We start from the raw sequence: 26,840 nt of genomic DNA, 5'->3' as shown, positions 1-26,840 counted from the left end.
TTCCTTTGGGCAGGTTGGGGAAGTTTTATGGGAAACTAAGTTATAAATAGGATGCCAGTTTATTTAGACATGGTGGGAGGTGTGCCTGCTGAGAGGACAGCTTGGTAGTGATAGTCCCACAAACTATTTATTTTGATCCTGAAGATTCCTTGTAGAGGACCACAAGTGATAGCCAGGGGTTGCTGGAGGTCATGAAAACAGCTGAGATAAGGTTGCATAAGGAGTAGGCCTAGTAACTTGGGATACAAGGTCTCAATCAACTTTATTTCTATATATGAGCAGTAAACAATTGGAAACTGAAATTAAAATTACAATACCATTCAAATATGCTCAAAGAGACCAAAATATGTATAAATCTAACAAAACATGTAAAGAATTTTTATGCTTAGAAGTATTAAATATTGATTTAAAAAATCAAAGAAGACCTAAATAAATGGAGAAACATACCCATGTTCATGGATTGGAAGACCCAACATAGTAAAAATGTCAATTATTTGTAGATTTATATACAGATTTCATATTATTGCCATTAAAATGTCATTAGGATTCCTTTTAAATATAGAAAGCTGTTTGTAATTTTTTTATGGGGAGGCAAAGGAACTAGAATAGTCAGGAAAATTGGGGGGGAATAGAATAAAGTTGGATGAATCACAACACTTGAATTAAAGACTTACTTATTCAAGACTTCATGATATTGGTGAATGGATAGACACATAGATTAATGGAACAAAATAGAGAGTCTGGAAATAGACATAACAAATATGATCAATTGATTTTGTTTTGTTTTGTTTTTTACTTTAAGTTCCAGGATACACGTGCAGAAAGTGCAGGTTTGTTACACAGGTATACATGTTCCATGGTGGTTTGCTACACCAATCAACCTGTCATCTAGGTTTTAAGCCCTAGATGCATTAGGTATTTGTCCTAATGCTCTCCCTCCCCTTGCCCCCCACCACTCAACAGGCCCTGCAATGTGATGTTCCACTCCCCATTTCCTTGTGTTCTCATTCTTCAATTCCCACTTACGAGTGAGAGCATGTAGTGTTTGTTTTTCTGTTCCTGTGTTAGTTTGCCGAGGATGATGGCTTCCAGCTTCATCAATATCCCTGCAAAGGACATGATCTCATTCTTTATTTTATGGCTGCATAGGATTCCCTGCTGTATATGTACCATATTTTCTTTATTCAGTCTATCATTGATGGCCATTTGGGTTGGTTGCATGTCTTTGCTATTGTAAATAGTGCTGCAATAAACATACATGTGCATGTGTCTTTATAGTAGAATGATTTATAATCCTTTTGGTATATACCCAGTGATGGGATTGCTGGGTCAAATAGGATTTCTGGTTCCAGATCCCTGAGGAATCACCACACTGTCAGATGGATAGATTGCAAAATTTTTCTCCCATTCTGTAGGTTACCTGTTCACTCTGATGATGGTTTCTTTTGCTGTGAAGAAGCAATTTCGTTCAGTTAGATTCCATTTGTTAATTTTGGATTTTGTTGCAATTGCTTTTAGTGTTTTCATCATGAAGTCTTTGCCCATGTCTATGTCCTGAATGGTATTACCTAGGTTTTCTTCTAAGATTTTTATGGTTTTTGGTTTTACATTTAAGTCTTTAATCCATCTTGAGTTAATTTTTGTAAGGAAGGGGTTTAGTTTCTGTTTTCCACATATGGCTAGCCAGTTTTTTCAGCACTATTTATTTAAGAAAGAATTATTTCCCCATTGCTAGTTTTTGTCAGGTTGTAGCAGAGCATGCTACAGACAAAACCCTCAGACACCAAGTTGTAGAAGGAAGGGGCTTTATTCAGCTGCAAGCATCGGCAGACTCGCGTCTTAAAATCCGAGCTCCCCGAGTGCACAATTTCTGTCCCTTTTAAGGGCTCACAATGCTAAAGGTTTCACATGAGAGGGTCATGATTGATTGAGCAAGCTGGGGGTACATGACAGGGGCTGCATGCACCGGTAGTCAGAGTGAAACAGAACAGAGTGGGAAGTTTCACAATGTCCTTCCATACAATGTCTGGAATCTATAGATAACATCAGTGGCTAGGTCAGGGGTTGAATTTTAACTACTAGGCTTAGGCCAGGCAGGCCCAGGCCTGGTTCGGGTCTGGTTCTTGGCACCAGGCTGCCTGCCTTTTGTTTTGCTTCTTTTTTTTTTTTTTTTTAAGACAGATAATGAGTATAAAACAATATAAACAATGTGAGAGGGTTTTTCTCTTCTCTCATTTCCCCCCTTTGAGACTCTCACTCACTTTATTAGTGGGAGTTCTCACTTTCATTTTCATACTTATGTCTTCCTGTAAGATAGTTGATAGTGATTCATATAGTACACTTGTGCTGAAGCATTTTGGTGAATTAGGGTAGCAATAAAGCTTTTTATTATGTGAATTAGTATAGGTAGTAGACAAGGGAGCAGTAGGCAGGTTCCTATTATTATTATAATTCTTATTATTAGAATTTTAAATCTTCCTAGTGCTGGCAACTACATTTCAAACATGGCCCCAGGATCAAATCCATGCCACACTTATATGGGCACATGTGCCAGTTTTGTTATGTCTTTTACTATATCTTCAACTACCTGTCCTTGATCATCTATGTGTAGACAGCAATTAGTAAGGTTAAATTTCCTACAGACCCCTCTTTTAGCTGCTAGCAAGTAGTCACGAGCCAATCTATTTTGATAGATAGCATTTTTCATCTGAGTTTCTTGCCAGGCCAGAATAGTCAAGGCTCTGCCAGTCTTATTGTGATTATTTCTAAGAAAGTTGTAACATATGATTGGTTGAGCATGTAAATGGGGGTCCGGTATCCCCATGAGCCATCTTGAGCCTTAGTAGCAGGCCCATAATATTGTATGATTCTCTCAGGGGGCCATTCATTTTTTTTATTTTTTTTTTTTTTATTTTTTTTTCTTTTATTTTTTTTTCTTTTTTTATTTTTTATTATACTTTAAGTTCTAGGGTACATGTGCATAACGTTATATCATGTATAACTCCCCAATGCAATCCCTCCCTCCTCCCCCTCCCCATGATAGGCCCCAGTGTGTGATGTTCCCCTTCCCGAGTCCAAGTGATCTCATTGTTCAGTTCCCACCTATGAGTGAGAACATGCGGTGTTTGGTTTTCTCTTCTTGTGATAGTTTGCTAAGAATGATGGTTTCCAGCTGCATCCATGTCCCTACAAAGGACGCAAACTCATCCTTTTTTATGGCTGCATAGTATTCCATGGTGTATATGTGCCACATTTTCTTAATCCAGTCTGTCACAGATGGACATTTGGGTTGATTCCAAGTCTTTGCTATTGTGAATAGTGCCGCAATAAACATACGTGTGCATGTGTCTTTATAGCAGCATGATTTATAATCCTTTGGGTATATACCCAGTAGTGGGATGGCTGGGTCATATGGTACATTTAGTTCTAGATCCTTGAGGAATCGCCATACTGTTTTCCATAATGGTTGAACTAGTTTACAATCCCACCAACAGTGTAAAAGTGTTCCTATTTCTCCACATCCTCTCCACACCTGTTGTTTCCTGACTTCTTAATGATTGCCATTCTAACTGGTGTGAGATGGTATCTCATTGTGGTTTTGATTTGCATTTCTCTGATGGCGAGTGATGACGAGCATTTTTTCATGTGTCTGTTGGCTGTATGGATGTCTTCTTTTGAGAAATGTCTGTTCATATCCTTTCCCCACTTTTTGATGGGGTTGTTTGTTTTTTTCTTGTAATTTGTTTGAGTTCTTTGTAGATTCTGGATATTAGCCTTTGTCAGATGAGTAGGTTGCAAAAATTTTCTCCCATTCTGTAGGTTGCCTGTTCACTCTGATGGTAGTTTCTTTTGCTGTGCAAAAGCTCTTTAGTTTAATGAGATCCCATTTGTCAATTTTGGCTTTTGCTGCCGTTGCTTTTGGTGTTTTAGACATGAAGTCCTTGCCCATGCCTATGTCCTGAATGGTACTACCTAGATTTTCTTCTAGGGTTTTTATGGTATTAGGTCTAACATTTAAGTCTCTAATCCATCTTGAATTAATTTTCGTATAAGGGGTAAGGAAAGGATCCAGTTTCAGCTTTCTACTTGTGGCTAGCCAATTTTCCCAGCACCATTTATTAAATAGGGAATCCTTTCCCCATTTCTTGTTTTTGTCAGGTTTGTCAAAGATCAGATGGCTGTAGATGTGTGGTATTATTTCTGAGGACTCTGTTCTGTTCCATGGTCTATTCTCTGTTGTGGTACCAGTACCATGCTGTTTTGGTTACTGTAGCCTTGTAGTATAGTTTGAAGTCAGGTAGCGTGACGCCTCCAGCTTTGTCCTTTTGACCTAGGATTGTCTTGGCAATGCGGGCTCTTTTTTGGTTCCATATGAACTTTAAAGCCGTTTTTTCCAATTCTGTGAAGAAACTCATTGGTAGCTTGATGGGGATGGCATTGAATCTATAAATAACCTTGGGCAGTATGGCCATTTTCACGATATTGATTCTTCCTATCCATGAGCATGGTATGTTCTTCCATTTGTTTGTGTCCTCTTTGATTTCACTGAGCAGTGGTTTGTAGTTCTCCTTGAAGAGGTCCTTTACATCCCTTGTAAGCTGGATTCCTAGGTATTTTATTCTCTTTGAAGCAATTGTGAATGGAAGTTCATTCCTGACTTGGCTCTCTGCTTGTCTGTTACTGGTGTATAAGAATGCTTGTGATTTTTGCACATTAATTTTGTATCCTGAGACTTTGCTGAAGTTGCTTATCAGCTTAAGGAGATTTTGGGCTGAGACGATGGGTTTTCTAAATATACAATCATGTCATCTGCAAACAGGGACAATTTGACTTCTTCTTTTCCTAACTGGATACCCTTGATTTCTTTCTCTTGCCTGATTGCCCTAGCCAGAACTTCCAACACTATGTTGAATAGGAGTGGTGAGAGAGGGCATCCCTGTCTTGTGCCAGTTTTCAAAGGGAATTTTTCCAGTTTTTGCCCATTCAGTATGATATTAGCTGTGGGTTTGTCGTAAATAGCTCTTATTATTTTGAGGTACGTTCCATCAATACCGAATTTATTGAGCGTTTTTAGCATAAAGGGCTGTTGAATTTTGTCAAAAGCCTTTTCTGCATCTATTGAGATAATCATGTGGTTCTTGTCTTTGGTTCTGTTTATATGCTGGATTACGTTTATTGATTTGCGAATGTTGAACCAGCCTTGCATCCCAGGGATGAAGCCCACTTGATCATGGTGGATAAGCTTTTTGATGTGCTGCTGAATCCGGTTTGCCAGTATTTTATTGAGAATTTTTGCATCGATGTTCATCAGGGATATTGGTCTAAAATTCTCTCTTTTTGTTGTGTCTCTGCCAGGCTTTGGTATCAGGATGATGTTGGCCTCATAAAATGAGTTAGGGAGGATTCCCTCTTTTTCTATTGATTGGAATAGTTTCAGAAGGAATGGTACCAGCTCCTCCTTGTACCTCTGGTAGAATTCAGCTGTGAATCCATCTGGTCCTGGACTTTTTTTCGTGGGTAGGCTATTAATTGTTGCCTCAATTTCAGAGCCTGTTATTGGTCTATTCAGGGATTCAACTTCTTCCTGGTTCAGTCTTGGGAGAGTGTAAGTGTCCAGGAAATTATCCATTTCTTCTAGATTTTCTAGTCGATTTGCGTAGAGGCATTTATAGTATTCTCTGATGGTTGTTTGTATTTCTGTGGGGTCGGTGGTGATATCCCCTTTATCATTTTTTATTGCGTCTATTTGATTCCTCTCTCTTTTCTTCTTTATTAGTCTTGCTAGCGGTCTGTCAATTTTGTTGATCTTTTCAAAAAACCAACTCCTGGATTCATTGATTTTTTGGAGGTTTTTTGTGACTCTATCTCCTTCAGTTCTGCTCTGATCTTAGTTATTTCTTGCCTTCTGCTAGCTTTTGAATGTGTTTGCTCTTGCCTCTCTAGTTCTTTTAATTGTGATGTTAAAGTGTCAATTTTAGATCTTTCCTGCTTTCTCTTGTGGCATTTAGTGCTATAAATTTCCCTCTACACACTGCTTTAAATGTGTCCCAGAGATTCTGGTATGTTGTATCTTTGTTCTCATTGGTTTCAAAGAACATCTTTATTTCTGCTTTCATTTCGTTATGTACCCAGTAGTCATTCAGGAGCAGGTTGTTCAGTTTCCATGTAGTTGAGCGGTTTTGATTGAGTTTCTTAGTCCTGAGTTCTAGTTTGATTGCACTGTGGTCTGAGAGACAGTTTGTTATAATTTCTGTTCTTGTACATTTGCTGAGGAGTGCTTTACTTCCAATTATGTGGTCAATTTTGGAATAAGTGCGATGTGGTGCTGAGAAGAATGTATATTCTGTTGATTTGGGGTGGAGAGTTCTATAGATGTCTATTAGGTCCGCTTGGTGCAGAGATGAGTTCAATTCCTGGATATCCTTGTTAACTTCTGTCTCGTTGATCTGTCTAATGTTGACAGTGGAGTGTTGAAATCTCCCATTATTATTGTATGGGAGTCTAAGTCTCTTTGTAGGTCTCTAAGGACTTGCTTTATGAATCTGGGTGCTCCTGTATTGGGTGCATATATATTTAGGAGAGTTAGCTCTTCCTGTTGAATTGATCCCTTTACCATTATGTAATGGCCTTCTTTGTCTCTTTTGATCTTTGATGGTTTAAAGTCTGTTTTATCAGAGACTAGGATTGCAACCCCTGCTTTTTTTGTTCTCCATTTGCTTGGTAGATCTTTCTCCATCCCTTTATTTTGAGCCTATGTATGTCTCTGCATGTGAGATGGGTCTCCTGAATACAGCAGACTGATGGGTCTTGACTCTTTATCCAGTTGGCCAGTCTGTGTCTTTTAATTGGAGCATTTAGTCCATTTACATTTAAGGTTAATATTGTTATGTGTGAACTTGATCCTGTCATTATGATATTAACTGGTTATTTTGCTCATTAGTTGATGCAGTTTCTTCCTAGCCTCGATGGTCTTTACATTTTGGCATGTTTTTGCAATGGCTGGTACCGGTTGTTCCTTTCCATGTTTAGGGCTTCCTTCAGGGTCTCTTGTAAGGCAGGCCTGGTGGTGACAAAATCTCTAAGCATTTGCTTATCTGTAAAGGATTTTATTTCTCCTTCACTGATGAAACTTAGTTTGGCTGGATATGAAATTCTGGGTTGAAAATTCTTTTCTTTAAGAACGTTGAATATTGGCCCCCACTCTCTTCTGGCTTGTAGAGTTTCTGCCGAGAGATCTGCTGTTAGTCTGATGGGCTTCCCTTTGTGGGTAACCCGACCTTTCTCTCTGGCTGCCCTTAAGATTTTTTCCTTCATTTCAACTTTGGTGAATCTGGCAATTATGTGTCTTGGAGTTGCTCTTCTGGAGGAGTATCTTTGTGGCGTTCTCTGTATTTCCTGAATTTGAATGTTGGCCTGCCCTACTAGGTTGGGGAAGTTCTCCTGGATGATATCCTGAAGAGTGTTTTCCAACTTGGTTCCATTTTCCCCCTCACTTTCAGGCACCCCAATCAGACGTAGATTTGGTCTTTTTACATAATCCCATACTTCTTGCAGGCTTTGTTCATTTCTTTTTCTTCTTTTTCTTTTGGTTTCTCTTCTCGCTTCATTTCATTCATTTGATCCTCAATCGCTGATACTCTTTCTTCCAGTTGATCGAGTCGGTTACTGAAGCTTGTGCATTTGTCACGTATTTCTCGTGTCATGGTTTTCATCTCTGTCATTTCGTTTATGATCTTCTCTGCATTAATTAGTCTAGCTGTCAATTCTTCCACTTTTTTTCAAGATTTTTAGTTTCTTTGCGCTGGGTACGTAATTCCTCCTTTAGCTCTGAGAGGTTGATGGACTGAAGCCTTCTTCTCTCATCTCGTCAAAGTCATTCTCTGACCAGCTTTGATCCGTTGCTGGCGATGGGCTGCGCTCCTTTGCAGGGGGAGATGCGCTCTTATTTTTGAATTTCCAGCTTTTCTGCCCTGCTTTTTCCCCATCTTTGTGGTTTTATCTGTCTCTGGTCTTTGATGATGGTGACGTACTGATGGGGTTTTGGTATAGGTGTCCTTCCTGTTTGATAGTTTTCCGTCTGACAGTCAGAAGGACTGTCTGTTGGTCTGTTGGAGATTGCTTGAGGTCCACTCCAGACCCTGTTTGCCTGGGTATCAGCAGCAGAGGTTGCCAAAGATAGAATATTGCTGAGCAGCGAGTGTACCTGTCTGATTCTTCCTTTGGAAGTTTCCTCTCAGGGATGACTCCACCCTGTGAGGTGTGGGGTGTCAGACTGCCCCTAGTGGGGGATGTCTCCCAGCTAGGCTACTCAGGGGTCAGGGACCCACCTGAGCAGGCAGTCTGTCCTTCTCGGATCTCAACCTCCGCGTTGGGAGATCCAGGGCTCTCCCCAAAGCTGTCAGACAGAGTCGTTTGCCTCCTATTTTTCTTATTTTTTTATAGCTATGCTTGTGTGTGTGTGTGTGTGTGTGTGTGTGTGTGTGAAGCATAGGCAGGAAAGCCCAGGAGTTTGCCTGTCTTTATGGGCAGTGGGATGACAGATGGTTTAATAGTGCCAATAACACAATTATCTGCTCGCTGGTTGGGTAATTTGGCATAAGCTCTGTGCTCACATATCCAGTATAGTCCAGTGGGTACTGTCCAGTCGCAGTGTGACTCCGGGTAGGTCCACACGGTTTGCAACTTTGGAAATTTACTAAATTGATTTTTCTTAGTGTGGTTTGAACTCCACTAGGTGGCTGTTTTTTGTTTTTTGTTTTTTGTTTTCTTCTGGTACTATTATACAGTTTCTGTCCCAGACAACTAAGTCGTCCTACAGGATGACTGAATTCTTTTCCTTCTCTAGCTATTCAGTATTGTCCAATAATTGAGCCTTTTGAAACCTAGAAATTATCAGGGTGATTCTTTTGGGCCAGGAATTCATCAGGAACTGGGTCTGTATGTACTAATTATTGGGCTTCCCATGGCCATTGATCTTCTATTACAGTTTCTCCACATATATAAAATGAAGTGACATTGAGATACTGGGCTACATTCTCGGCTAATTGCAAAAACAAATTTCTTGTTTTTCCTGGAATTTCTGGTACTGGCACATTCAGTTCATCATAGAAGGTTTGAAATACTGGCTCAGGAGAGCGTTGATAAACTTCTCCTCAAACCACGATATTTACTTGAGGATCCAGTCCAGGCCCATCGATTCCTAGGGTTACACGCTCTCTTTTTTCCTAGCAAGGATTAAGGAGGTTGGTTATTACTAGTTCTAAGGGGTTACACTGACCACTGGTACAGGAAGGACCACCTTTCTTTTCTGAAGGCGGACAGGATTTTTTCCATTTTTTATCCAAGTAGCCTAAATGATACAAGACCAGTATCCACGTTCATTTTCACACAGTCTTAATTCATCACAAATGTACTTATTTTCTGCCATATAGCTTTTTTTTTAAATTAAGAGAACCACATCATTTTCCTAACTTATTATTATTAATGACAACACAAGCATCAAATTTTAAGGTGACTTGTTTGGGCACCCTTTTCTCTTCTGTTTTGGCTAACACTTTACTCATATAGTTTGTGAGCCCCCACCAGTCCTCAGTCATTAATCTTATTTTTTTTCTTTTTATTTATTTATTTATTTTTTTTTTATTATACTTTAAGTTCTAGGGTACATGTGCATGACGTTTATATCATGTATAACTCCCCAATGCAATCCCTCCCTCCTCCCCCCTCCCCATGATAGGCCCCAGTGTGTGATGTTCCCCTTCCCGAGTCCAAGTGATCTCATTGTGCAGTTCCCACCTATGAGTGAGTACCAGTACCAGTACCATGCTGTTTTGGTTACTGTAGCCTTGTAGTATAGTTTGAAGTCAGGTAGCGTGACGCCTCCAGCTTTGTCCTTTTGACCTAGGATTGTCTTGGCAATGCTTGGAGTTCTTTATCTGATATATCTTAGTTTCCATTTCGATGAGGTAGCGTCGCTGGAGAGCTATTGCGATTTTTTGGTGGTGTTACTACATTCAGATTTCTTTCAGTTTCAGAATTCTTGTGCTGGGCCTTGGGGGAAGCTGGGGAGCAAGATGGCTGAGGCTGGTCTTGGCACATTTGCCTACTGGTCCCCTAAAGGCAGGCACAGGCACCAGCACCAAGGGAGAATCCGGTGGGTGACTGCCAAGTGCCCAGAGATGTGCTTAGGCATGGAGCTATGAAACTTCTTCATCCCCAGGTTCTCTGCATGGGGACTGTGGATGACCACACTCTTAATCCAGGACAGTGGGTGCTCTAAATTTCTGGAAATCTGCTTGGATGTGGAGTACAGAGGACACCCCTTCACCACAATTTATGTCCAAGAAGGTTAGGGCTACTTAGAGTGCTAGTCTACACAAATGAGTAGTAGAAATGCCTGGAGATCCGCCTGCATGTTGAATACAGAGTGTCCCCACTGCACCTCAATCTATGTACAAGAAAGGTGGACTGGGTCAGGCTGTTGATCTAGGTGAAGGGGTTCTCTGAATACCTGGAGATTTCTTTGGGCATGGAGTGGAGAGGGTCCTGCTGCACCACAATCTATGTCCATGGAGGGTGGGGCATTTCAGGCTGCTGGTGCCAGCAAGTGGGTTCTCTGAATGCCTGGATTTCTCTCTGGGGGTGGAGCAGAGAGGGCCTCACTGCACCACAATCTCAGAGGAACAGATTGGGGCACCCAGCAATGGCAAACACAGATTGGTTCCATGTCACCATGCTGACCCTGGCTTCAAGTCTCTTTGCCCAGGAGAAACTTTAGCTGTAGCAGCTCTCCTCCTTCCCCAGGCCTGTGACAGGGGAGAACACAACTTCACCACCTACTGCTGAAGCATTATTCATGGTTCTTGCTGTGGAGGAACTTACCTCACTCCAGAGCAGTTCTTCAAGTTCCTGGCCTAACACTAAAATTCTTGCATGACTATACATCCAGGTCAGCAAAGAATGGCTGACTCTTGATGTGCTTTGATTAAAAACGGCATTCTGCTCTCAGTCCTGCATCTGGGAACACGTCTGCACATTTTCCTGGTGTTTTTTTCTTCACAACGTCTCCTATCCTCTTCCCAAGTTAACCCAGGATTTGGGAGGAGCAAAATATTCTCCCTCAGTTTGAGTTGCTCAGATCTGCAGTAGAAAATATAGTAACAGAGGGAGGCTGTCAGCCTCTCAGCCTCTCTCACGTACTGTGGTTTCACTCACTTTTATCGGTGTTTACCTGCGGACTGTTTGCCAGCATTCTCTTCCCCAGGATCTGGGGTGTGCTTCATTTTTCCAGTGTATTTTTGTTTTCCTCCTTTAATTAAAATTCACAGAGGTGATCTCTATGCACTATCTTGCTATTTCCAAGTGGCTAAGCATGCTAAAATTCTCTAATCTCATATCTTGGAAAGAAAAAAAAAAAAAACACCTTACGTGGTTCTTAAAACAGGGATTATAAGGTATGGGTTTCTCTAGGGCCAGCTTTACCTTCTGAAGGAAGGAAGTTGTTCTAGAATCAGCCATTACATATCTATCAGGGCAGGTCTAGTACTCTCAGGATGTCTTGAAATCTTCTCTAAAAACATCTGGTTTATTCAGTCTTTTATTCCTTTAAAAGTTTTAGTTTTCCTTACGTTTATTGTCTCCTCTTCTCTACCTGTATTGACTACTCAAAAACATTTAGGTATCTTTCTGTGTCAGATGGGAAGAGTCAGGTTTTTAAGTTTTTAGTTGATATTTTGACTGGGGATGCAGAGCTTTCACATTCCTACCCTAACTCTCTCTCCTTTATCCCCATGAGATTTTCAGATAAGCTATACACAGAGGGGTAAGTAAAATAATTTTGTTTATATACTTCATTATTGGATGATTCAGTGTTTGCTAACCCCCAGGATGGTGCTCTGAATAGCTGAATTACAGACAGTGACCTAGGTTCCAGACCCAAGTGATGGCTCTGCTATTTCTCCTGAAGATAAGAGCAAAGGTATACTGCTCTCTTATTTGGATCTTATGGTATGTAAGGGGTTCTAAGCTTTTCTACTTTAAGTCCTCTTTTACTCCCAGTTCTGTGAGTTCCTAGACCCACTTCTGGATGCTTACAAGAGTGCATTATGGAAGAATACTCTATAAAGTATGGTCATTTATCAGTGCCCTGTAATTTCTACTTATAATCTCATTCCTAGGATCTGTGGGTTTTCCTCATCAGGCCCACAACTTTTATTTTTTTCCCCAGGTTTGGATAAGAAACCCAGGAGCCTTGAAAGTAAGGAGTAGCAATGAGAACTTTACCTTCTTAAACCCTCTACTGCTAAAAGTTGGTGCCTCTGAGTTCACCATATTCTAATATTTTATTTCTTTCATAAAATAGAAAGACTTCTGAACTAGAAGTCTGGAGTCATGAGTGAAATTCCTAGTAACAAACTAGCTGCATGAGCCATTTTGTACAGGGTGATGTTCTGAGATCTATGGGTTGATGTACAGATGAAATGGCAATTTTTATTTTATCCAGGGGCTCATAGTCTGAAGGCAGGTAGAAACAACCATATATCAATCTTTAAACAAGAGATTTCAATGGTGAGTGTACTAATATAAGTCTGGGTATCCCTCATCTAAATCCTCATCTACTGAATACAAGCTATAAACACTTGCAAACTTTTTTTTTTTTTTACCTCAAATCTACTATCTGATAGGAAAACTCATTATAATTAATGCATAAACCAGTGTAAATGGTTAAGTAGTGGGCAGGTTTGGGAGTTAGAGGATATAGTGTTCCCTGAAGTCATAGCTCATTTATTCTCTCAGTGGGTTTTGTTTTGTGCTCCTCTTGTCTAACCATTATTGCTATTATCTTTCCCTTCATTTCTTTGGGATTTTCCCTTCAGGAGTCCTGTGTTTTTTCATTCCAGCTGCTTCAAGTAAGTCAGTATAAGCAAACAGGAGTTTCTGGAACTAATAATGAAAATTTGCCACATCTGTGCTTTGAAAAACTGGAGTTGGGGAGTTCATGCAAATTTAAGAGGATGTACAGTGAAGTAGAGAGTAGTGGCAAGGTGAACCACTCAGTAGAGGTTTGTAAAACATTCTGATCCATGGACATGGTATATCACACCACTTATTTAGTTATTCTTAATGTCTCAGCAATGTTTTATAGGTTTTAATGTATAGGTCTTGCTCATTTTTAAAATTATTCCTAATTTATAATTTTGATACTACCCTAAATGATATATTTTAGAACTTTAGTTATTTTGAAAGAATTATAGGTTCATGAGAAGATGCAAATGGAGTACAGAAAGGTACCATATGCCTTTCACATAGTTTCTCAAAATGGTTACCTCTTACATAGCTTGAGTACAGTATCAAAACCAGAAAACAGAAATTGGTACAATGTGAGTGTGTGTGTGTGTGTGTGTGTGTATGTGTGTGTAGGCATTTTATCTATGTGTATTCTTTTATTTTTTAACAATTTTTTGATGTATAATTGACGTACAAAAAGCTGTACATTTTTAATGTATACAACTTTATGAGTATGAAGATAAGTACTTACCTGTGAAACCATCACCACAATCTATGCCATAAACATACCCAACATCTCCAAAAACTTCCTCCCATCATGTTTATTATTATTAATTTTTATAAGAACACAACTTAAGATTATCTTCACAAATTTATAAGTATACGATAAAATGTTGTTAACTGTAGGCACTATGCTTTACAGTAGATTTCTAGGATTCATTCATGTTGCACAAGTGAAACTTTATACCCATTAGCAGCAACTCCCATTTTCCCCTCACACAACTCTAGCAGTCACCATTCTACTTTCTGCTTCTATGAGTTTGACTACTTTAGACACCTCTCATAAGTAGAATCATGCAGTATTTGTTCTTCTGTGACAGGCTTATTCACTACCAGTTCATAATGTTTTTCAGTCTATCTCTTTGTACAGCTTGTATAATGGTTTTTCTGGGTATTACATTATATACACATAATTTTTTTTATTATACTTTAAGTTCTAGGGTACATGTGCATAACGTGCAGGTTTGTTACATATGTATACTTGTGCCATGTTGGTGTACTGCACCCATCATTTATCACAGTCTACTGGTGGTGGTCATGTCATTCCAATTGCTTTTCTCCTAAAGGTACAAGTTTGATTTCTCACACAGCTTTTAATATCTTTCTTTCTAAAAAGTTATTTGTATTAATTTATACTAAACATACATATTTGGGGGGTACAATAGATAATACATTTATATAATTTGTAAATATCAAGGTAGCATAAATTGGGATATCCTTCACCTTAAAATTTATCTTTTTATGATAGAAACATTCAAATTATTCTCCTCTAGCTTTTCTGAAATATTTAATACTATGGGTGTGGTGGCTCATGCCTATAATCCCAATATTTGGGAAGCCAAGATGTAAGGATTGCTTGAGGGCAGGAATTTGAGACCAGCCTGAGCAACAAAACAAGACCCCCATCTTCACAAAAAAAATTAAGTATTCAGTGATTTGTGGTGGTACACACCTTTAGTCTTAGCTACTCACGAGGCTGAGGTGGGAGGATCACTTGAGCCCAAGAGTTCAAGGCTGCATTGAGCTATGATCAAGCCACTGCACTCCAGCCTAGGTGACAGAGCAAGAGTCTATAAAAAATAATGATATATAATAGATTATTGTAAACTATGATTACCTAACCAAAGATCTTTTCTTTGTCTTTAGTTTTCAGAATCTAGACTTTAATGTGCCTTGGCATGGATTACTTTATTTTTTGCTTTTATTATTATTTTTAATAAACAACCTATAAGAATTGTACATATTTATAGGATACAGTGTTGTATTTCGATAGGTGTATACAATGCATAATGATTCAATCAGAGTGATTAACATATCCATCACCTCAAACATTTATCATTTTTTTGCGTTAAGAACATTCAAAATCCATTCTTGTACAATTTGAAAATATACAATGCATTGTAAATTATAATCATTCTGTGATAATATAGAACACTCTAATATATTCCATTCTTTTAGCTGTACTTTTGTATCTGTTTATTAACTTTTGGCTACACCACTCTGTTACCTTTTCCCACCTCTTGTAACCACTTTTGTACTCTCTACTTCTATGAGATCAACATTTTGAGCTTCCACATACGTGTGAGAACATGTGGTCTGGCATGGATTTATTTGTTTTTTTTCCTTTTTTGTGTTTGCTCAGCTTATTGAATCTGTAGCTTTATTAATTTTTGTGTTTGCTTCAACTATGTTTGTAATTGGTAATTGAAGCTTTTTCATGATTTTTTTTTATGAATCTTTTTCTGGTAATTTTCACATCTCTGTCATTTTGATATTGGCATCTATCGATTGTCTTTTTTCATTCAGTTTGAGATATTTCTCCTTTTTGGTATGATGAGCAATTTTTAAAATTTCATTTGAATAATCAAAGGGTGTTCCCATCATAATTACAGTAACATGGATTAATGTATCCCAACCCTAGAGATGAATTTGATTTCCTCATTATATGTATTATCTTTATCATCCTCTCAGTATTTTTTTTTCTTTCTTTATTGTACTTTAAGTACTGGGCTACATGTACAGAATGTGCCGGCTTGTTACATAGGTATACATGTGCCATGGTGGTTTGCTGCACCCATCAACCTGTCATCTACATTAGGCATTTTTCCTAATGCTATCCCTCTTCTAGCCACCACCCCCTGACAGGCCCCGATGTGTGATGTTCCCCTTCCTGTGTCCATTTATTCTCATGGTTCAACTCCCACTTATGAGTGAGAACATGCAGTGTTTTGTTTTCTGTTATTGTGTTAGTTTGCTTAGAATGATGTTTTCCAGCTTCATCCATGTCCCTGCAAAGGACATGAACTGTGATGAGTAATTTTTGATAGAAACATGGTCATTGGAAGGAGTTTCAAGATGGCCATCTTTACTTAGCTGCAAAGGGCCACTCCCACATACAGAGACTAGCATTTCAGCTAAACTAGCATAATTCGAACAGATCTTTGGAGAAAAAAAATGTTAAATGTGGATGGAGAATAGATGCAGATGCTGACATTGATGAGGGAGGAAGCTGAGAGCACTACATGTGGTGCCTAAATGTTAGGGCTGGTTCCTAGCCCCAAATAGCTACTGGGGAAGGAGCAAGTGAAGCAGCTGGGGAAGTGTTCGCCATCACCACGGACCTCTGAGATCCTAGCTGTAGGGGATTCTACACCCTTCCACAAATGTTTGAACTGGCAGGAGGATCTCCCTGGAGATTAGATAGAGATGGAACTGCAGCAGGCACAAAGCCAGGGACTTTGTATACAGGATGGCTCTAGCAGAGCCTGACCATAAGCATTCATTTATCAGAGCTCCTCATCTCCCTCTGAGAGGATCTGGCCCCAGATAGCTGCCAGGGAAAAAGAAAGACTGGCTGTCCCATAACACTGTGGCATGTCTGTCCTGCATGCCTGCTGCCAGCCACTTCCAGAGCTCCTGGCTGGCCACCCACAAGAACAAGTTCAGAGTACAGCCCTCATGCCCAGCCTCAGTGTTTTACTCCATCTGAGTGCATTCCAGCAGGCTGGGAGCCCTCTGAGTTTTACAAAATACCCAGAATTTAAACTCCAGAGTCTGGAGAAGGAAGCCACAAGTAGTTCCTGGTGCCCCATGGCTGCATCCTGTGGATCAGGAATGCTGAGCCAGGATCTATGCCCAGCACTCAAGTGGGAGAGGACACACACTCTCCGGAACCTGAGAGAGGTGAGTCATTTAGGTTTGCAGGCTGGCGTGGTAACTAGGCATGCCTCTCTACATAAGATCACCTGGTAAGTGTGTGGCCTATTTCTTTACCAGACCTCTGCTCAAAGGAGCCCTATGGCTTGAAACACTTAACAACAACAACAACAAATTGAGTACACAGTGCTAGTGATCTGAGTTGGCTCCCTCAATGCTCAGAAGTGGACCTGTGAGTAGATCACCTCCCTATCCCACAGAGCACAGATTCAAATGCATAGATGAACAAAGGAGTCACATGACTGAATATTAGCCTATCTACCACCCATTACTCTCAAGCATCATCTACTGGATTGCAGTCCAAACCACAACACCAAAAAACACTGCTAGTTTTACCCTTTGGAAAATCAAGGATAAGAAGTCAACAAAAAACAAAGGCTCTGTACAGAATTTTGATTAGCCTTCTGAAAACTCAAAATGAAGCCAAGTGACTATACTCAATTTAAACCACAAAAAAAAAAAAAAAAACACCATCCCTCCCAGAAGAGAAAGAATCAGCACAAAATCTTTGGCAATTAAAAAAGCCAAAGTGTCCCCTTACCTCCAAATGGACCCACTTGCTCCCCAGCAATGGTTCTTAAGCAGCCTGAAATGTCTCAAATGATAGATATGGAATTCAGAATCTGGCTGGCAAGAAAGGTCACCGAAATCCATGGGAAAATTGTAACTCAATCCAAGGAAGCAAAGATTTCAAGTAAAATGATTCAAGAGCTTAAAGATGAAAAAGCCATTTTAAGAAAGACCCAAACTGAACTTTTGAGCTGCAGAATTCACTAGAAGAATTTCGTAATACAATCTGAAGTATTAACATCAGAATAAACCAAGCTGAGGAAAAAATCTGAGAGCTCAAAGACAAGTTCTTTGAGTGAACTCAATCAGACAAAAATAAAGAGGAAAATGAAGAAAAATGAACAAAACCTCCAAGAACAATGGGATCGTGTAAAGAGACCAAATCTATGACTCACTGGCATTCCTGACACAGGAGAGATAATAAGCAACTTGGAAACTATATTTGAGGATATAGTTCATGAAAATTTGTCTACTCTCACTAGAGAGGTTGACGGAGCTTATTGCCATTTTCACCATGTGAGGACACAGCAAGAAAGTGGTGTCTATTGGGAAGCAAGCCCTTACTACACACCAAATCTACTGGCACCTTGATTCTGGACTTCCCAGGGTCCAGAACTGTGAGAAATAAATTTATGTTTTTTATAAACTACCCAGTTTATGGTATTTTGTCATACAGGCTAGAATAGACTAAGACATTATATATATATATTATTTCCAAATATTTTCACCCATTCTGTGGGATGTTATTTTACTATATTTTAAATTGCTAATTCATGGAGTACATGTGCAGGTTTGTTACATGGATACATTGTGTGATACTGAGGTTTGGGCTTCTAATGAGCCAATGGCTCAAGTAATGAACACAGTACCTTATAGGTAGTTTTGCAACCCTTGCCCCCTCTTATACTTTCCCTCTTTTGGAATCCCCAGTGTTTATTGTTTCCATCTTTGTGTCCATGTGTGCCCAATATTTAGCTTCTAATTATAAGTGAGAACATGTGGTACTTGGTTTTCTGTTTTTACATTACTTTGCTTAGGGTAATGGCCTATAACTGCATCCATGTTGTGCAAAGGACATCATTTTTATGAGTGTGTAGTATTCAATGACACATATGTACCACATTTTCTTTATTCAGTCCATCGTTGATGGGCTCTAGGTTGATTCCATGACTTTGCCATTGTGAATAGTGCTGCAATAGACATATGAATGCAGGTATCTTTTTGAAGAATGATTTATATATTTTTTGTATATACTCAGTAATGGGATTGCTGTGTTGAATGGTAATTTTATTTTTAGATTTTGAGAAACTTCAAACTGTTTGAATTTTACTATATTGATAGTTTCTCTTGATGCATAAAACTTTTTAATTTTAATACAGTTAAACTTTTTTTTTTTTTTTTTTTTTTTTTGCTATCCATGCTTTTGGTGTCATGTTCAAGAAATCATCTCCAAGTCCAGTGTCATGAGGCTTTTTTTCCAGTGTTTTCTTCTAAGAGTTATATAGCTTTAGCTCTTATGTATTTGATCAATTTTGAGTTCATTTTTGTATGTGGTGCAAAGTAAGGGTCAATTTTTTATTTTGCATTTATGTATCCAGTTTTCCAGCATCATTTGTTAAATGGTACTTACTTACCACTGCATGGTCTTGGGACCATGTTCAAAATCATTTGTCTATATGTGCAATGGTTTATTTCTACTCTATTTTATTGTTCTGTTTATGTCTTTATGGCCATACCACATTGTTTCGATTAGTGTACCTTTGTGGTAAGTTTTGAAATCAGGGAGCGTGAGTATTCCAATTTTATTCTTCTTGTTAAAGATTGTTCTGGCTATTTGGGGATCCCTTGAGATTTTATATGAATTTTAGGATGGACTTTTGTACTGCTGCAAGACTTGCTTTGGAAATTTGATAAAGATTTCATTGAATCTATAGATGACTTCAGGTAATATTGACATCTTTACAATATTAATTCTTCCCATTTATGAACATGAAATATCTCTCTATTTGATTATATCTTCTTTAATTTTTTTCACAAATTTTTATGTTTTTAATGTACAAGTCCACCTTTTTTATTAAGTTATCCCTAAGTATTTTATTTTTGATGCTACTGTAAATAAAGTTGTTTTATTTTCTTTTCAGAGAATGTAACTATATAGAAATCCAAATGATTACTCCAAATTTTCTGAATTTAATAGTTCAAACATGTTTTTATGGAATCTTTGGGGTATTCTACATATAAGATTATGTTATCTACTAAGAGATAATTTTGCTTATTTTTTCCAATATGGGTCTTTTAAATGTCTTTTTACATGCCTAATTGCTGGGGCTATAACCCCTAATACTGTGTTGAATAGAAATGGCAAAAGTATGCATCCTGTCTTCTTCCTGATCTTATAGGAATGACTTTAGTCTTTCACCATTGAGCATTATGTTAGTTGTGGGTTCCTCTATTATTAACATATTTTATTAGTGTGGCACATTTCTTAAAATTTGTGAGCCAATGTTTATACATTATTATTAACTAAATTACACAGTTTACATTAGGTCTCAATCTGTGTATTGTATATTTTACAGGTTTTCACAAATGTATAATTACATGTATCTATCATTTAAGTATCTTACAGAATAGTTTCGCTAGCCTAAAATTCCTTGTGCAAAACCTATTTCTTTCTTTCTCGTATGCTGGAGCTGTTAAAAGACAATATTGTTATTGTCTCTATAGTTTTGCCTTTTTCAAAATGAAATATTTTTAAAATCATACAATATATAGCCTTTTCAAGCTGGCCTCTTTCATGTAACAATATTTATTTAAGGTTCATTCATGTCATTTTGTGGCTTAGTGGTAAATTTTCTTATTGCTGAATAATATTCCATTTTATTGATGTTCTACAGTTTATCCTTTCACCCACTGAAGGATATTTAGGTTGCTTTCATGTTTTAGCAATAATGAATAAAGCTGCTCTAAACATTCATGTGTAGGGTTTTGTGTGGACATAAATTTTTAACTCATTTAGGTACATACTAAGGCGTGTGATTGCTAGATTCTGTGGTAAGGATATGTTTAGTTTTGTAAAAATCTACCAAAATATCTTCCAAAGTGACCATAGCATTTTACATTTCCACCAGCAATAAATGAGACTTCCAGTTATCCATATTCTAGCTACTATTTTATATTTTATTGTTATGGATTTTAACCAGTCTAATAAGGGTGTAATGGAATCTAATTGTTGTTTTGATTTGCAGTTCCAAAATTACATGTGAGGTTGATCATCTTTTTCATATGCTTATTTGTCATCTGTATATCTTCTTTATTGAGATATATATTTAGGTCTCCACCCCATTTTAAAATTGGGTTGTTTTATTATTCTTCAGGTTTAAACATTATTTGTGTATTTTAGATACTATATAAGTGTTTTGCAATGATTTTCTTCTAGTATGTGGCTTATTTTTTTCTCAAGTGTCTTTCATAGAGCAGAAATATAATGAAAACACAACATATCGAAATTTGATAGATGAAATGGTAAGACGTTTTTAAAAGAAATATATAGCTTTCATGCTTATATTAGAAAATGAGAAATATTTAAGAATCTTAGCTGCAGGAAACCACACAGTCACCATGGTATTTGAGATGGCAAAAAGAACTGCCCAGAGAGTTGGCAGAGACAGAACTGTCTGCATGGACCCCAGAAGGTTTGGCATGGGAACGGATGCAGTGGTGCATAGCCATGGGTGCTCACCTCACAAGTCTTGCCATACTCCTCTAGGTGGCTTTAGCTTTTGTTGGCTGCTGGACCTGGACATAGCAGGGCTATCTAGCCTGTGAGATAGGTAATGTCCCCCTGTCTGCTGGCCTATCCCAGAGTACCTGCGTGGCCACATCTACTTGCAGTTGTGGCCTTGGCTGCTCAGCTGAGGCAGTTGCCAGCAGCCACTGCCATAACTCTTTTGCCAGCAGATAATGCCTATTAGCTGGAGTACTTTCACAGGTGGGCCGTTACTGGCATGCCCTCTCTGGCATGCACTCATCTGCAGCCTCCTTCTGATGCTTCACCAACTTTGACATGTGTGATGACTTCACTGCCAACTAATTGCTGGTTTGTGCATGTAGGAATCACTGCTGCCTCGCTGCCACCCCACTTTTGCCAGTATCCTCCATCAAAGTTTTTTTGCCAGTGGACTGGAAACACCAGTTCCTCCAGCACAGCAGGTACTTAACCTTGAGGGGTCAGAGAATAAAAGCCACAAGCCTGGTCCCAACACCACAGGGCTAGAGCATGCACCCTGGGAGTGTTGAGTTGAGGCTTGGCAACCTGACATCATGCAGAAACGAAGCCATTGACAAAACATGACTTATACCACAGTCAAACACTCAAGGTCGTCAAAGAATATAAAAGCAGAAAGCCCCATTTAAAGGAAAACTATGAACATTAAAGGAACATCAGCCCACACAGATGAGAAAGAACCAGTGCAAGGACTTTGGAAACTCTAAAATTCAGAGTGCCTTCTTACCTCCAAACAAGAAGACTAGGTCCCGAGCAATGGCTGTTAGCTAAACTGAAATTGTTGAAATGACAGACATAGAATACAGAATCTGAATGGCAACTGAGACCACCAAGATTCAGGAAAAAGTTGAAACTCAATCCAAGAAATCTAAGGAATCCGGTGAAATAATACAAGAGGTGAAAAATTAAATAGCCATTTTAAGAAAGAACCAAACTAATCTTCTAGAGCTGAGCAACTCACTACAAGAATTTTATGATACAGCTGAAAGTATTAACAGCAGAAAGGACCAAGCTGAAAAAAGAAACTTAGAGCTGGAAGACCTGTTCTTCAAATCCACTCAGACAAAAATGAAGAAGAAAAAATTTTAAAAAATGAACAAAACCTCTGAGAAATATGGGATTATGTAAAGACTTTAAAATTATTGGCATCCCAGAAAAAGAGGGAGAGAGAGCAAGCAAATTTGGAAAACATATTTGAGGACATTGTCCATGGAAATTTTCCTATGCTCCCTAGAGAGGTTTACATGCAAATTTAGGAAATTTGGAAAACTCCTGTGAGATAATACACAAGACAACCATCCCCAAGACATAGTACAGATCTCCAAGGTCAACACAAAAAAAATATTAAAGGCAGTTAGAGAGAAATGGTAGGTCATGTACAAAGGGAACCCCACCAGAGTAACAATAGTCCTTTAAACAATAACCTGACAAGAGAGAGACATTGAGGACTGTATTAGTCCATTTCACACTGCTGATGAAGACATACCCGAGACTGGGCAATTTACAAAAGAAAAATGTTTATTGGACTTATAGTTCCACGTGGCTGGGGAGGTCTCACAATCATGGCAGAAGGTGAAAGGCACACCTCACATGGCGGCAGACAAGAGAGCTTGTGTGAGGAAACTCCCCTTTATAAAACCATCAGATCTCTTGAGACATATTCACAATCACAAGACTAGCATGGAAAAGACCTGCTGCCATGATTCAATTACCTCCCACTGGCTTTTGCCCACAACACATGGGAATTATGGGAGTTACAATTCAAGATGGGATTTGCCTGGGGGCACAGCCAAACTATATTATTCCACCCCTGGCTCCTCCCATATCTCATGCCTTCACATTTCAAAACCAATTATGCCTTCCCAACAGTCCCCAAAAGTCTTAACTCATTTCAGCATTAACTCAGAAATCCACAGTCCAAAGTCTCATCTGAAACAAGGCAAGTCCCTTTAGCCTATGAGCCTGTAGAATCAAAAGCAAGTTAGTTACTTCCTAGATACAATGGAGATACAGGCATTGGGTAAATACCTCCCTTCCAAATGGGAGAAACTGGCCAAAACAAAGTGGCTACAGGCCCCACGCAAGTCTGAAATCCAGTTTAGCAGTCAAATCTTAAAGCTCTGAAATGATCTTTCATTGTCCATATTGTTACCAGCATTTTGATCCAAGCCATTCAACAAGTCTCTAGGAAGTTCCAAACTTTCCTACATTTTCTTGTCTTCTTCTGAGCCCACCAAACTATTCCAACCTCTGCCTGTTACTCAGTTCCAAAGTCACTTCCACATTTTCAGTTATCTTTTCATACATCCTCTGAAACCTAAGCAGAGGTTCCCAACTTCAATTATTGACTACTGTGCACCTGCAGGCTCAACACCACGTGGAAGCTGCCAAGGCTTGGGGTTTGCACACTCTGAAGCCACGGCCTGAGCTGTACCATGGCCCCTTTTAGTCAAGGTTGGAGCAGCTGAGATGCAGGGCACCCAGTCCCTGTACTGCACACAGCAGAGGGACCCTTGGTCCAGCCCATGAAACCATTTTTTTTTTCCTCTAGGTCTCTGGGCCTGTTATAGGAGGGGCTGCCACAAAAGACTCTGACATGCCCTGGAGACATTTTCCCCATTGTCTTGGTGATTAACATTTGGCTTCTCATTATTTGTGCAAAATTCTACAGCAGGCTTGAATTTTTCCTCAGAAAATAGGATTTTCTTTTCTATTGCATTTTCAGGCAGCAAATTTTCTGAACTTACATGCTGTATTTTTAACCTTTAACTTTTGTCACCACCTAAATCACCTCTTGAATGTTTTTCTGCTAAGAAATTTGTTCTGCCAGATACCCTAAATCATCTCTCTCAAGTTCAGAGTTCCACATATCTCTAGTGCTTGGGCAAAATGCCACCAATCTCTTTGCTAAGACATAACCAGTGTCACCTTTGCTTCTGTTCCCAACAAGTTCCTCATCTCCATCTGAGACCACCTTAGACTGGATTTCATTGTCCATATTGTTACCAGCATTTTGGTCCAAGCCATTCAACAAGTCTCTAGGAAGTTCCAAACTTTCCTACATTTTTTTGTCTTCTTCTGAGCCCACCAAACTATTCCAACCTCTGCCTGTTACTCAGTTCCAAAGTCACTTCCACATTTTCAGTTATCTTTTCAGCAGCGCCCCAGTCTACTGGTACCAGTTTACTGTATTACTGTATTAGTCCGTTTTCATGCTGTTGATAAAGACATACCTGAGACTGAGCAATTTACAAAAGAATGAGGTTTATTGGACTTACAGTTTCACATGGCTGGGAGGCCTCACAGTCATGGAAGAAGGTGATAGGTGTGTCTCACATGGCAGAAGACAAGAGAGCTTGTGTGAGGAAATTCCTTTTTTTAAAACCATCAGATCTCATGAGACATAATTCACTATTACTAGAATAACATGGGAAGGACCTGCCCCTATGATTCAATTACCTCCCACTGGGCCTTTCCCACAACACGTGGGAAATGTGGGATTTACAATTCAAGATGAGATTTGGGTGGAGGCACAGCCAAACCATATCAGGGGCCTGTATTTGGCATCCTTAAGAAAAGAAATTTCAACTAAGAATTTTATATCTAGCCAAACTAAGATATATAAATGAAGGATGAATAAATTTTTTTCAAACAAGCAAGCACTAAGGGAATTTGTTATCTCCAGACTTGTCTTACAAGAGGTCCTTAAGGAAGTGCTAAACACAGAAAGGAAAGACCATTACCAGCAACCACAGAAACACACTTAAATACATATCCCACTGACACTGTAAAGCAACTCTACAACCAGATCTACATAACATCAGCTAACAACATGGTGACAGGATCAAATTCTCACATATTGGCTGGCCACATTGGCTCACACTTTGGGAGGCTGAGGTGGGCAGATAATCTGAAGTCAAGAGTTCAAGACCAGGCTGGCCATCATGGTGAAACCTCATCTCTACTAAAAATACAAAAATTAGCTGGACGTTATGGCAGGTGCCCGTAATCCTGTCTACTTGGGAGGCTGAGGCAGGAGAATCACTTGAACCCAGGAGGTGGAGGTTGCAGTGGGCTAATGCCCTGCACTCCAGCCTGGGTGACAGACCAAAACTCTGTCTCAACAAACAAACAATGAGAACACTTGGACACAGGGTGGGGAACATCACACGCCAGGGCCTGTCGTGGGGTGGGGGGAGTAGGGAAGGATAGCATTAGGAGATATACCTAACGTAAATGATGAGTTAACGGGTGCAGCACACCAACATGGCACATGTATACATAGTTGACAAACCTGCACGTTGTGCACATGTAGCCTAGAACTTAAAGTATAATAAAAAAAAAAAAGAAAAAGAAAGGAAAGAAAAACTAGGCCAGGTGCAGTGGCTCACACCTGTAATCCCAGCACTTTGGGAGGCCGAGGCAGATGGATCACGAGGTCAGGAGTTCAAGCCCAGCCTGGCCAATATGGTGAAGCCCTATCTCTACTAAAAATACAAAAATTAGCGAGACCTGGTGGCACACACCTGTAGTCCCAGCTACTCAGGAGGCTGAGGCAGAAGAATCACTTGAACACAGGGGTCAGATGCTGTGGTGAGCTGAGATCACAGCATTGCACTCCAACCTGGGCAACAGAGTGAGACTTTGTCTCAAAAATAAACAAAAAAAAAACAGAAATTATCACGTATCATTATTAACCTTGAATATATACAAGCTAATTGGCCCCACTTAAAATGCAAAGAGTGACAAGTTGGATAAAGAAACATGACCTAACTATATGCTGTCTTTAAGATAACAATCACATATGTAATGACACACATAGGCTCAAATAAAGGGATGGAGAAACATCTATCAAGTAAATGGAAAACAAGAAAGAGCAAGGTTGCTATTCTTATTTCAGACAAAACATAAACCAGTAATGATCAAAAAGGACAAAGAAGAGTATTACATAATGATTAATGGGTTCAATTCATTAAGAAGACGTAAGTACCCCAAATATATATGCAGCCAACCCTGAAGTTCACAATTCATAAAAGAAGTTCTAAGAGACCTACAAAGAGACTAAGATAATCACACACTAATAGTGGAAGACTTCAAAATCTCGATGACAGTGTTAGATCATTGAGGCAGAAAATTAACAAAGATATTTGGGACCCGAAATTGCCACTCAACAAAATGGACCTAATGGACATCTACAGAACACTCAATCCAACAACAGCAGAATATACATCTTTCTCATCTGCATTTGGCACATACTCTGAGATCAACCACATGCACAACCAGAAAGAATTGCATAAGAAATTTTAAGGAACACACAGTAATACCAACTACATTCTCAGACCACAGTGGAAAAAAATCAAGAAATCTCTCAAAACCATACAATTACATGGAAGCTAAACAGCTTGCTCCTGAATAACTTTTGGATAAACAATGAAATAAAGGCAGACATGAAGAAATTATTTGAAACTAATGAAAACAAAAAAGCAACATACCTGAATCTCTGGAGCATAGGTAAAGCACTGTAAAGAGGAAGATTTATAGTAATAAGCAGCTACATGAAAAAGTTAGAAAGATATAAAATTAACAACCTAACATCACACCTAGAGGAACTAGAAAAACAAGAGCAACCCAAACCCAAAGCTAGTAGAAGAAAAGAAAAAACCAAAATTGGAGCTGAAATAAAAAAAATTGATTTGTAAAAAGC

This window comes from Trachypithecus francoisi, unplaced genomic scaffold, assembly GCF_009764315.1.
Source record: "Trachypithecus francoisi isolate TF-2019V2 unplaced genomic scaffold, Tfra_2.0 Lachesis_group6, whole genome shotgun sequence".
Lineage (NCBI taxonomy): Eukaryota > Metazoa > Chordata > Mammalia > Primates > Cercopithecidae > Trachypithecus > Trachypithecus francoisi.
Note: the sequence above shows the minus strand (reverse complement) of the source record.